This window comes from Myotis davidii, unplaced genomic scaffold, assembly GCF_000327345.1.
Source record: "Myotis davidii unplaced genomic scaffold, ASM32734v1 scaffold911, whole genome shotgun sequence".
In the NCBI taxonomy this organism is placed as follows: Eukaryota; Metazoa; Chordata; class Mammalia; order Chiroptera; family Vespertilionidae; genus Myotis; species Myotis davidii.
In genome coordinates this window covers 64862-77256 of record NW_006282530.1, presented here as the reverse complement: position 1 = coordinate 77256, position 12395 = coordinate 64862, and the positions used below count along the sequence as shown (strand labels likewise).

The 12395-nt window shown below is 41.4% G+C and overlaps 1 long non-coding RNA gene across 1 annotated transcript in view; it reads right to left on the bottom strand.

The window, feature by feature from the left end:
• Positions 1-1749: 1749 nt before the first annotated feature.
• Positions 1750-12395, bottom strand: part of LOC107182236 — a 16195-nt gene continuing 5549 nt past the window's right edge. The window contains exons 2-3 of the long non-coding RNA XR_001512955.1: positions 5414-5416; positions 1750-1764 (exon numbers count right to left, since the gene is read on the bottom strand). This is a non-coding gene — a long non-coding RNA (uncharacterized LOC107182236). The remainder of the gene's footprint in view (positions 1765-5413; positions 5417-12395) is intronic.

The window sequence follows — 12395 nt, the reverse complement described above, 5'->3', positions numbered from 1 at the left end:
TGATACATGAAGAGTTTGTTTTTTAGTCCTGAAGAAATTGTCATATAGGAAATTCTGGCCTAAAGTGAAGGAAAAGTTTAGATTTAAAAGTTGAAAAGCAGAGAGTAGAAAATGGTGGCAGATTAAGTGGAAGATCTACTGACACTCTCCCAGGACCAAACTGGAATTACAAATAAAATATAGAAAAACCATCCTGAAGACTAGCTGGAGAGAATGCTGATAACCAAGGATGGAAAGTGGAGACTGCATAGAGACTGATAGGAAGTGTGGAGTTGGGAGGGGGATGGCTGGGCTCCCACAAACAACAGTTGAGGTTCCAGAGGGCTATCTCAGCTATGGGAGGTTCCCCCTGAGAACTCTGGGGTCTAAACTCCAATCTGGGCTCCCCAATACAGAACACTAGAACTGAGAAAAGTGTCCACATAATATGTGGTTGTAAAAAGCAGCAAGGTTGCTGTTTGCCAGGGAGAGATGGCCGAAAATGCACGCATCCTCTTAAAGGGACAATGCACAAAATTTCGTGCACAGTCACTCACCTTGGGTTCTGGAAGAGGGAGGGCAGAGTGGTCTAGAACTTTCTGAGGAGAATCCAGTGTTGGGTGCTCTAGGGATAGAACTCAGAAGGCAGCTGCCCCAGTTTCCCATGCTGAGTCATTCCCTCATACTGTAGAGGACTTCTTTCTTAGGCAGACATTTAAAATCCAGGCATCTTTTGCTTAGGGGGTAGCAGGAAGAAATTTCCCCACACTGTTGGCAAACCTCTCACCCCACTGTGTTGTGTCCACTCCTCGCTGTGGCCTATAGCCTCAGGCATATAAAGACTGAGAATAACAATCGAACTGCAGGCAAAGGTCATTTTTGGGGGGGCTTTGAGTTTTTGCCTGATCTCCTTCTGAACCTGAGGCTAGGAGAAGCAGACTTTGGTGCACATCTTGGCCCTTTCCAAAAGCATCAAGCCCCAGCAGAGGGTGCCACAAGCTGTGGATTGCTCATAGCTACAAACAGGGTATTCAGGGCCAATCACAAAGAGTGTGTGACATTGTTCTGCACCAAAGACTTGGAGTTGTAGCAAATCTACCTAATACATAGACACAAACCAAAAGAGGCAGCCAAATGGGGAGACAAAAAACAAGCCCCACATGAAAGAATAAGAGAATTTTCCAAAAAAAGAGCTTAATGAAATGAGGATAAGAAACTTATCCTATATGCAATTCAGAATAATGATTACAAAGATACTTAAGAGCTTGAGAAAAGATATAGACACTATGAAAAATGACCATCGGAAATGAAGAATGACATTGCACTAATAAAGAGCCCACTAGAAGGAATACACAGAAGATTATGGGAAACTGAGGATCTAATCCATGAATTAGAAGACAGGGTAGAAAAAAATCAATCAGAGAATTAAAAATATAAAAACAGGAAGACAGCTTAAGAGAGCTGTGGGACAAAATGAGATGTCAAAATGTTCACGTCATAGGAAAGCCAGAAGGTGAAGAAAGTGAGCAAGGGATAGAGAATCTTTTTGAAGAAATAATGCCAGAAACATTCCTTAACCTGATGAAGGAAAATGTCACACAAGTTCAGGAGAAACAGAAAGTCCCAAGTAAGAAAAACCCAAAGAAGCTCAAGCCCCAACACATAATAATTAAAATGACAAAAATTAAAGGCAAAGAAAGAATATTAAAGGCATCAAGATAAAAAGCATTTTTTAACTACAAAGGAGTTCCCCTAAGTGAGTCAGCTGTTTTTTCATCAAAAACACTATAGATCAGAAGTGAATGGCATGAAGTATTCAAGGTAACAAAAAGCAAGGATCTGAAACCAAAAGTACTATCTACACCAAGACAAACATTCAAAATAGATTGTGAAATAAAGAGATTCTCAGATGCACACAAAAAAAGGCTATAGGAGTTTATCATCACCAAACCAGCATGGCAAGAAATACTAAACAGACTGCTGTAATAAGAAGAAATAGAGAGAGAAACAAGAGCACAAAGAAATATTCTGGGACTGACCAGCAGACCCTGGTCAGTGATGGATGAATGGATTACTCTGACACATGTTTCTGTGAAAGAGAGGGCTAAGGGGCTTCTTGGCTATAGGGACCAAACAGACCCATTCACCTGCCTCCTTAGGCTTTTATTGTAACAGCTTAAACTAAAATTAACCTCTAGATACAATCAGCAGGGTAAGTATCATTGAGAAAGCACATAAAGTCGGGTGTAAAGAGATTCCAGTAAAACACCCGGGGGCTTGGATTTGTTTGGAAAAGTCAAGGCAGGGGCTGTTGCCTTCAGCAGGGCTCCCTTAAGGCCCCAGACCTTTCAGAGAATCTTCCTTACAGACTTTTCAACCAGGTCCCATTCTTCCCCACAGAAATAAATGGCAATAAATAAGTAACTATCAATATATATAAATAAAAGCCTTGCCGAACCAGTTTGGCTCAGTGGATAGAGCATCGGCCTGCAGACTCAAGGGTCCTGGGTTTGATTCCAGTCAAGGGCATGTACCTTGATTGCAGGCACATCCCCAGTGGGGGCTGTGCAGGAGGCAGCTGATTGATCTCTCTCATTGATGTTTCTGGCTCTCTGTCCCTCTCCCTTCTTCTCTGTAAAAAATTAATACAAATATATTAAAAAAATAAAAAATAAATAAAAGCCTTGAATATAAATAGATTAAATGCTCCAATTAAAAGACATAGCTTAGCTAAATGGATAAGAAAACATGACACAAATATATGCTGTGTACAGGAGACCTACCTTAGAACAAAAGATTCACACAGGATGAGAGTGAAGGAATGGAGGAATACTTTCAATTAAAATGAAAACAAAAAAAAATGGGGTAGCAATACTCATCTAACAACCCAGATTGAAATCAATACAGTCATAGTAGGGGACTATAATACCCCACTGATTTCACTGGATAGATCGGTCAGACAAAAAATCAACAAGGAAACAGTGACTCTAATTGACACTTGGATCAGATAAATTTAATTTACATTTTCAGAATATTTCACACCAAACTTGAAAACTATCCATTCTTCTCAAGTGTACATGGATTATTCTCTAAGATAAACTACACGTTAGGATAAAATAAATCTCTGCAAGCTCAAGAAGATTTAAATCATGTCAAGCATATTCTCAGATCACAATGGCATAAAATTAAAAATCAACTACAGTAAACACATTCAAAAACCTTCAAACACATGGAGGATAAATGGCATGTTATTAAACAATGAATGGGTTACCAATGAGATCAAGAAATAAATTGTAAAAAATACTTCCTGGAAAATAATTAAACTGAACAAGAAACAAACAAAACCTTATGGCACACAGTGTCAGCGTTCCTGCGAGGGAAGTTCTTTGTTCTTACCACTACAGGCCTACTTAAAGAAATAAAAAAAGTTATTAATAAAATATTTAACCCTGAAACTTAAAAACTTGGAAAGAGAAAAACAAAAAAACCCAAGGTAAATAGAAGAAATGAAATAATATAGATTAGAGCAGAAATAAATGACCTAGAGACTAAAAAACAAAAGAAAAGATCAATGAAACAAAGAGCTGGTTCTTTGAAAGGATAAAAAAAAAATGATGAACCTTTAGCCAGACTCATCAAGAAAGAAAGAAAGAGGACCCAGATAAATAAAATCAGAAATGAAGCCATAAAGTAACAACTAACACAACATAAATTAAATGATTATAAGAAAGTACTATGAACAACAAGCTGGAAAATGTGGATGAAATGGATAAATTCCTAAAACAATACAATCTTCCGAAATTAGATCAGGAATAATCAGAAAACCTGAATAGACCAATAACAACTGATGAAATTGAAGCACTAATAATAATAATTTAAAAACTCCGGAAAAATCAAGATGGTGACATAGGTAAACACCAGAAATTGCTGCCTCGCACAACCACTTCAAAAATACAACTAAAAGACAAAACAGACCTCATCCAGAACCACAGGAAGGCTGGTTGAGTGGAAATTCTAAAACTAGAAGGAATGAGAAAGGCACACTGAGACTCAGAGGAGGTGCGGAAGTAAAGTGCAGAGGTACGGAGGCGCACACCGAAAGGGCTGGAAACTGAGGACGCAGCGCATGTGGAAAGGGCTGGCAGCTGAGGACGCAGCACACGTGGAGAGGGCTGGAAACTGAGGACAAGGTTGTCTTTTTCAATCGGGAGGGAGTCTCAAGCTCTTGACTGCTCTGAACTCCAGTTCCGGGTGAATCTCTGGGGACCCAGACTCATACGGGGAGAAACTGGACTGTCTGGCACTGGGCAGAACTCGAGGGTGGCTTTCAGAGATGCTTGCAGTGATTACCGGGACACTGAGATGCGGGGCCTCTTAAGGTAGGACTGGGGAGCAGCCATAGCTGCTTGCTCTGCCCTGTTGATCCCCTGAGACCACGCCCCACCCAAGCTGTGTGCAGCGGCTTTTGAAGATGAAAGGCCTGGCCCTATGCATCCTGAAAATTACCTAACAAACTGCAGCTGAATCAGAGAGACCCAGAACTTCCAAAAGAAGGTCCAAGGCCCCAGAGCAGGATGCATTACTTCACATCTGGGCCTCATCTGTGCACCTCCAAACCCGAAACAAAAAAGAAGAATCTCTCCATAGCTCCTGCTGGGTGGCCTCAGGCAGAGGCTAAATTAGCACCTCCTTAGAGATCCAAGAGCCAGTGTACCCAGTGGTCAGACTGGGACCATCCAGATTACAACTCCTTAGATCCATAAGGGACACACTCAGGGGGCAGACTCAGTGAGCACCAAAGCCCCACTGAAGCAAGTCTTACCCCAGAAGGGTGTCTCCAGCTCAGAAGTTCTCCCACTGCAGAAATAGCTGATTCTCAAAGCCAGTTAGCCTGGAGGTCAATTCCTCCCAGTGATAACTACAACAGTCAAGGCTTAACTACAAGACTGTGCACAAAGCCCACAAAGGAGTGCACCTCAGGTAATTGTGGAGGATAAGTCACTGGGCCCTATAGGACACCTAACACAGAAAGCCACTCTATCTACACAGGGAAGCATAAAAAATGCAGAGACAAAGAAACAGGTCACAAATGACAGAAATGGAGGAAAGCAAAGTACTGGATATAGAGTTCAAAACAACACTTAAAGTTTTTCAATAATTTTCTAGAAACCGCTGATAAATTCAGTGAGAACCTCAAGAAATCTAGTGAGACCCTCGAGGTTATGAAAAAGGACCAACTAGAAATTAAGCATACACTGACTGAAATAAAGGATATTATACATAGTTCCAACAGCAGACTAGAGGACCGCAAGAATAAAGTCAAAAATTTGAAATATCCCCACTCCCTCACCCAATTTACAACCCCACCCAAGCTGTGCACAGCAACTTTTGCATATGAATCGCCTGTCTGTTCTCAGCCTAGAACCTGTCAAACAACCTGCAGCTGGGTCAGGGAGCCCCAGAGATTCCAAAAGAAGGCCCACTACCTGGCAGCAGCAGTGGCCTTGCTTCACAGCTGGGCCTCGTCTGGGCACTTCCAAACCCCATACAAATTATGAAAAACAAATACACATCTATCAACAAGTGAATCTAAAAATCAAGTGAATAAAAAATTTGAAGAACAGAATAAACTGGGGAATATAATAGAATCAGAGGCATAGAAAGGGAGTGGACTGACTATTCTTGTTGGGGGGGGAAGAGGTGTGGGGGGTGTGGGAAGAGACTGGACAAAAATGGTACACCTATGGATGAGAACAGTGGGTGGCGGGGATAAGGGGAGAGGGAGGAGTGGGAACCGGGTGAAGGGGAGCTATGAGGGGGGAAAAAAGAGGAACAGCTGTAATAATCTGAACAATAAAGATTTAATTTAAAAAAATAAATAAATAAAAACTCCCAATAAACTAAAACCTTGGTCTAGATGGCTTCACAGGGGAGTTTTACCAAACACTCAAATAAGAACTAACAACTATTCTCCTGAAACTATTCCAAAAAATCCAAGAAGAATGAATACTTTGAAACTTTATGAAGCCAGCATCAATCTAACTCTAAAACCAGATAAAGAGACCACAAAGAGAATTACAGCCAATATCCCTGAAAAACATAGTTGCTAAAATTCTCAACAAAGTATTACCCAATGAAAGTGGGCAATATATTAAAAAGATCATATGCCATCACCAAATAGGACTTATTTCAGAGATGCAATGCAGATACAATATTTGCAAATCAATAAATGTGATACATCATGTAAACAAACTGAAAGACAAAATTCACATGACCATATCAATAGGTGCAGAGAAAGCACTTGACAGAATCCAACACCCATTTTTTTTTTTTATTAAAACTCTCAGCAAAGTGGGAATAGAGGTCTCATACTTCAACATAATAAAAGCCATGTATGTGAAACCTACAGCCAACATCATACTCAATGGGCAAAACTAAAACCATTTTACCTAATAACAGGAATAAGACAGAGATGTCCACTTTCACCACTCTTATTCAACATAACACTGGAAGCCTTACCCACAATGATCAGAGAAGAAAAAAACATAAAAGTCATCCAAATTGGAAAGGTTGATGTAAAATGTTATTCTTCACAGATGACATGCTATTGTACATAGAAACCCCTAAAGATTCTACTAGGAAACTACTAGACTTAATAAATGAAGTTAGCAATGTAGCAGGATACAAAATTAACATCCATAAATCAATGGCATTTTTATACACCAAAAATGTATTCTCAGAAATATAAACTAAAACACACACACACACACACACACACACACACACAAATATCCTGAATACCACTGCAACAAAGCAATTACAATATTTACGAATAAATTTAACCAAGGAGGTAAAATATTTGTACTCACAAACTATAGGGCATGGAAAAAGAGATAGAAGAATATATAAACAAGTGGAAGAATATACCAGGTTCATGGTAGAATATCATTAACATGTTCATATTACCCAAAGCAATCTACAGATTCAATACAATCCCTATTAAAATACCAACAGCACATATCATTGATGTATAACAAATATTCCAAAATTTTATATGGAATCATAAAAGACCCCCCAAATAGCCACAGCAATCTTGAGAAAGAAGAACAAAGTTGGAGGCATCATAATACCAGATATCATGTTATACTACAAAGCCACTGTAATCAAAAGAGCTTGGCAATCATACAAGAACAGGCATATACCTCAATGGGACAGGACCTAGAATGCAGAAATGAACTTATGCAATCGCGCTCAATTAATATTTTTCAGAGGGGGAAAGAGCATACAATGGAATGACAGGCTCTTCAATAAATGGTATTGGGAAAATTGGACAGATACATGCAAAAAGATTAAACTAGGCCACCAACTTACACCATACACAAGAATAAAGTCAAAATTAATAAAATACTTAAATGTAAGTCATGAAACCATAAAAATCTTATAGGAAATCATAAGCAGTGAAATTTCATACATTTCTCATAGCAATATGCTTGCTGATACATCTCCATAGTCAAGGGAAACAAAAGAGAAAATAAACAAATGGGTTTACATCAAAATAAATAGCTTCTGCACTTCAAATGAAACCATCAACAAAAATAAAAATGGAGCCCAATATATGGAAGAACATATTTTCTAATGATACATCTGATAAAAGGTAAATATCCAAAATATATAAGTAATTCTTACAACTTAACAAAAGGTAGACAAAAAATCCAATTAAAAATGAGCAAAGGACCTAAATAGACAATTCTCTAAGGTGGACATACAGATGTCCAAGAGACACATGAAAAAAATTCTCAAAGTCACTAACCATCAGAGAGATGCATATTAAAATGACAATGAGGTATTGCCTCACTTCTGTCAGAATGGCTATTATCAACAAATCAATAAATAAAATGTCATGGAAAGGATGTGGAGAAAGGGGAATCCTGGTACACTGCGGGTGGGAATGCAGACTGGTGCAGCAACAATGGAAAACAGTACGAAGTTTTCACACAAAAAATTAAATATGGAACTGCTATTTGACCCAGTGATTCACTTTCTAGAAATATATCCTAAAACAAAAAAAACAAACAAAACACACAACAAAAACAAAACAAACACCAATTGGAAAGAATATATTCACCTCTATGTTCATAGCAGCACAATTTATAATAGCTAAGTGTCCATCAGAAGATGAGTAGTTAAAAAAAAGCTGTGGTACATTTATACCATGGAATACCATGCAGCATTAAAAAAGGAAGCATCTCTTATCATTTGAGAGAGCATGGAGGGATATAGAGAGTATTATGCTAAATGAAATAAACCAGTTAGAGAAAGACATGTATCACATGATCGCACTCATATGTGGTATCTAATGAACAAAATAAACTGATAAACAAAATTGGTACAAAGACATTGAAGAATGGAATAAACTGTGTAATCTCAGATGGAAGATAAGAATGGGTGTGTGGGAAGAGATTAACCAACAAACTACAAACTTTTTTTTTTGTTGTTAATCCTCACCCAAGAATATTTTCCATTGATTTTTAGGGAGAGTGGAAGAGAGAGAGAAAGACAAACATCTATGTGGGAGAAACACATCAATTGGTTGCCTCTTGTACACGCCCTGACCAGGGCCCAGGCCAGGAAGGAGCCTGCAACCCTGGTACACGCCCTTGACTAGAATCAGTCCCGGGTCCCTTTGGTCTGTAGGCCAAACTGGCAAGGGCTGAACTTTTATGCATATACTATCTAATAAAAGAGAAACATGCAAATTGACCGTGGCCCTGAACACTTCCCATTGGCTAATCAGCGAGATATGCAAATTAACTGCCAACCAAGATGGCGGCCAGCAGCCAGGCACCTGAAGCAAACAGGAGGCTTGCTTGCTCCAGTGACGGAGGAAGCCAAGGTTCCCTGCCTGCTGCTGCCGGCCTCTGAGATGCAACTCTAAGAAACATTGTTGCAAATATAGAAGGTAAACATTCCCCAGAAACCTGTTTTTAGCCAGCCGGGCTTCAGCCAGCAGGATCACAACAGTGTTATAATTATAGAACCCAAACAAACCCAGATCCCTGCTTTCAGCAGCGGAGATCTCATAGCTGGAGCTGAGCCTCAGAACTAAAACCAGCTCTCAGCTCCAGTGACAGCCATAGAAGGTAAATAAATCCCAGAATGGAAAGAAAGGAGAGGTTGGGAGCCTCAGTTGCCTGCCAGCCTGAAAATAGCCATCATCCCTTAACCCAGACTGGCCAGGCACCCCAGTGGGGACCCCCACCCTGAAGGGGGTGTGACCAGCTGCAAACAGCCATCATCCCCTCACCGAGACTGGCCAGGCAGCCCACTGGGGACCCCTACCCTGAAGTAAGAAGATGGTGGCTAATTTGCATACTGAAGGCAGGTGGCAGCAGGAAAGGCTGTCCGCAGTCCGGGACCCGGATCTGTGACCGTGCTGGGCAGGGGGCAGTGCTTGAGGCTGTCTGCAGTCCCGGGACCCAGATCTGTGACCCTGCCGGGCAGGGGGCATTGCTTGAGGCTGTTTGCGGTGCCGGGACCCGGATCTGTGACCCTGCTGGGCGGGAGGCAGTGCTTGAGGCTGTCGGTGGTCCCAGGACCCAGATTCGCAGGGACAGCCCCCATGGGGGCCAGACTGACGTCCTCCTGGCCGCACCATGGGGGTTTGTGGATCTGCAAAGCCAGAGGCCTCCGGTGTGCACATCCCCCCTGGCATGCGAACATCCCCCAGCACACTGTCACCCTCCCGTGCCTGCAACAGTTGTAAACCAAGGCGTGCGTAAGTTCCCCCCGCCTCTCCACCACACTTCCATCAACCCGGCATGCCTAACACCCCCACAGTATGTGCACACATCCCCTCTGATGCGCTCACGTCCTTTGGAGAGTGTCTGGGTGTTCTGGGTGCTGAGAGTGGGTGCCTGTGAGATGACAGTGAGAGGGCGGAGTGGTGATGCCCTGTTCCCAGGCCATCAGCTATGAGGCCAGTGCAGCTATGAGATCACCTCTGGGGGGTTAATGCAGGTGCTGAGGCAGGAGCAGGTGCAGATAGACACAGCTGGGGGGTGCAGGTGGCCCTTGCTGAGGTGCCTTTGGTCAGTGTTCATGATCAAGAACCCAGTGGCGGAAAGGAATTCCATCCTCTCAGTGAAATAGTGGGATAGTCAGGGCGACTGTAGAGAAGGAATGTGCACTTTGGGTGCCAGCACCCATGAGCGAAAGCTGCCCTGACTGAGCCTCGCTTGCTTGGGGCCTAGCGCACTCCTGCCAGGCAGCGGTGACAGGACGTGCTTTTCTGAATTGATGAGAGAAAACGTTGATTCTCCTGCTGCCCATAAAGGTGGAAAGTGAAGTGGGGAGACATGTGGGGAGTGAGCGAGGTTCCTGTCTGGGGGTTCCAAATCTGCTGTTGGTTTTGTTCACCGCTGACTAGAGATATACAGGGTGTCCCCCCAAAATGTATACACACTTTGAATACCTACTAATTCCAAAGGTTTTAAGCATAAGAAAGAAACAACAATGGAGCTGCTATCTGTTAAAAGTGTGGGCACAAACAGGTAGATGGACATTCCCTGTGGGGTCTCAGATTGGAGAGGGTGCAGGCCAGACTAAGGGGCCCTTTTACCCCCCTACCGCAGTGCACGAATTTCGTGCACCGGGCTACTAGTATCCTATAATTTAAAATTGAAGGAGAAATAATGAGCTTCCAAGACAATAAAAAGCTAAAGGAGTTCATTACCATCAAACCAGCATGCAAAATGTTAAAGGGTCTTTTTTAAGCATAATTTAAAATTCTAAAAAGAGCAGAGTTATAAAGAATAGTGTGGCAATAAATATGTACCTATTCATAATCACTTTAAATAGCTGGTGAGACAATCCACAACTGAAAAGGGCAGAGGATGCTTGGAGAACAGTAGGATTGTGGATCTGGACTGTAGAGAGAGATGTGTGATCACCAGGATGAGAGGGTTAGAAGGAAACTGTGCTGCACCAAGTCTGCATTCCTTGGGGACAGGATTAACACCCAACTGTGGAAGGGCAGTCCACAGGACTGCTGGCAGCTGGGGAATCTAGATCTAATCACAGCTAGGAGAGGCTACTCCCAGAAAACTAAAACCAGTTCATAAGACCTTTCAATTACAAACATTCACTGAGCTGCAGTGCAGGTGGAGGTGAAGTTTTGTGAAGTCTGGAGAGAGGCTGTGGAGGGAAGCAGGACAGGGAAAGGTGACCAGGAATGTGGCCCTGAAACATTCTGGACCCTCCAAACCTAAGCAGCCATTTTTCTCCTGAAGAGCCAGTCTCTCCCAGCAGCCTCAGGACAGCTCCTACAGCTGTGCAGCTGCACCCAGCCTCCAGCTTTGCAGAGAAAATAAAGACTCTGAATAGCCCCTCCTAAAGCCCTTGATAGAAACAAATGCTTGAGTAATTAAGACTGACAGCAGGCAGACAGGTAAAGCAGGCATATTGGTCCCAGCTGCTTGCAACCAAGGCTCTGGACACAGACACAGAGAAATGGAGAATCGCTTGGAAAGTCAACATGGTGCTGACTACCCACCAGGAAACAGAAGTGCCTGAACAGAAGAGTGGAGTCTTAAACCACCCACATGGGATATTAAAACTTGGCTGAAGCAAACAAAAGCTCACTTTTTTATTTTTTTATCTTTTATTTAATTTTTTATTTTCTGTTGTTTTTTTATTCTTTTGTATTATTTTTCTTCATCTTAATTTTTAAATCATTTTATTTTTATTTTTTCCACCTTTTTCCCCCTCACTTCTCCCTTTCTCATCCTGTTTTCTCCTGTCCCCACTTTAGCTTTTCTATCTCCTTTCTTTTTGACCCCTTGTTAAAAATTGATCGTCTTAATCTGCTCTATTGATGCTTTATTATAATTGTAGTTTCTGTTGGCTTACTCATATATCTACTAGTAATTTCCTCTCCCCTGCTCCAAGTCCATGCAACTTTCCCTTTCTTCACTAGCCAATTTTTCTTATGCTTTTGTTTTTCCTCTCCTCTCTTTCTCTCTTCTTTTCCTAATTGTTTAATTAGTTTCACTCACTAAACTCAAGCCTATCTGATCTCTCCTCTATTCTCCTTTTCCAAAAATAGGTGAATAGATAAATTAAAACATTTTTTTTGTTTTACCTGTTTATTTTGTTTATTGATTGATTATTTTGTGTGTTGTTTTTCTTTTCTTCTTATCCACTCAATCTCTTTCTACATCCTCTTTACCAGTGATGGCGAACCTTTTGAGCTTGGCATGTCAGCATTTTGAAAAACCCTAACTTAACTCTGGTGCTGTGTCACATATAGAAATTTTTTGATATTTGCAACTATAGTAAAACAAAGACTTATATTTTTTATATTTATTTTATATATTTAAATGCCATTTAACAAAGAAAAATCAACCAAAAAATGAGTG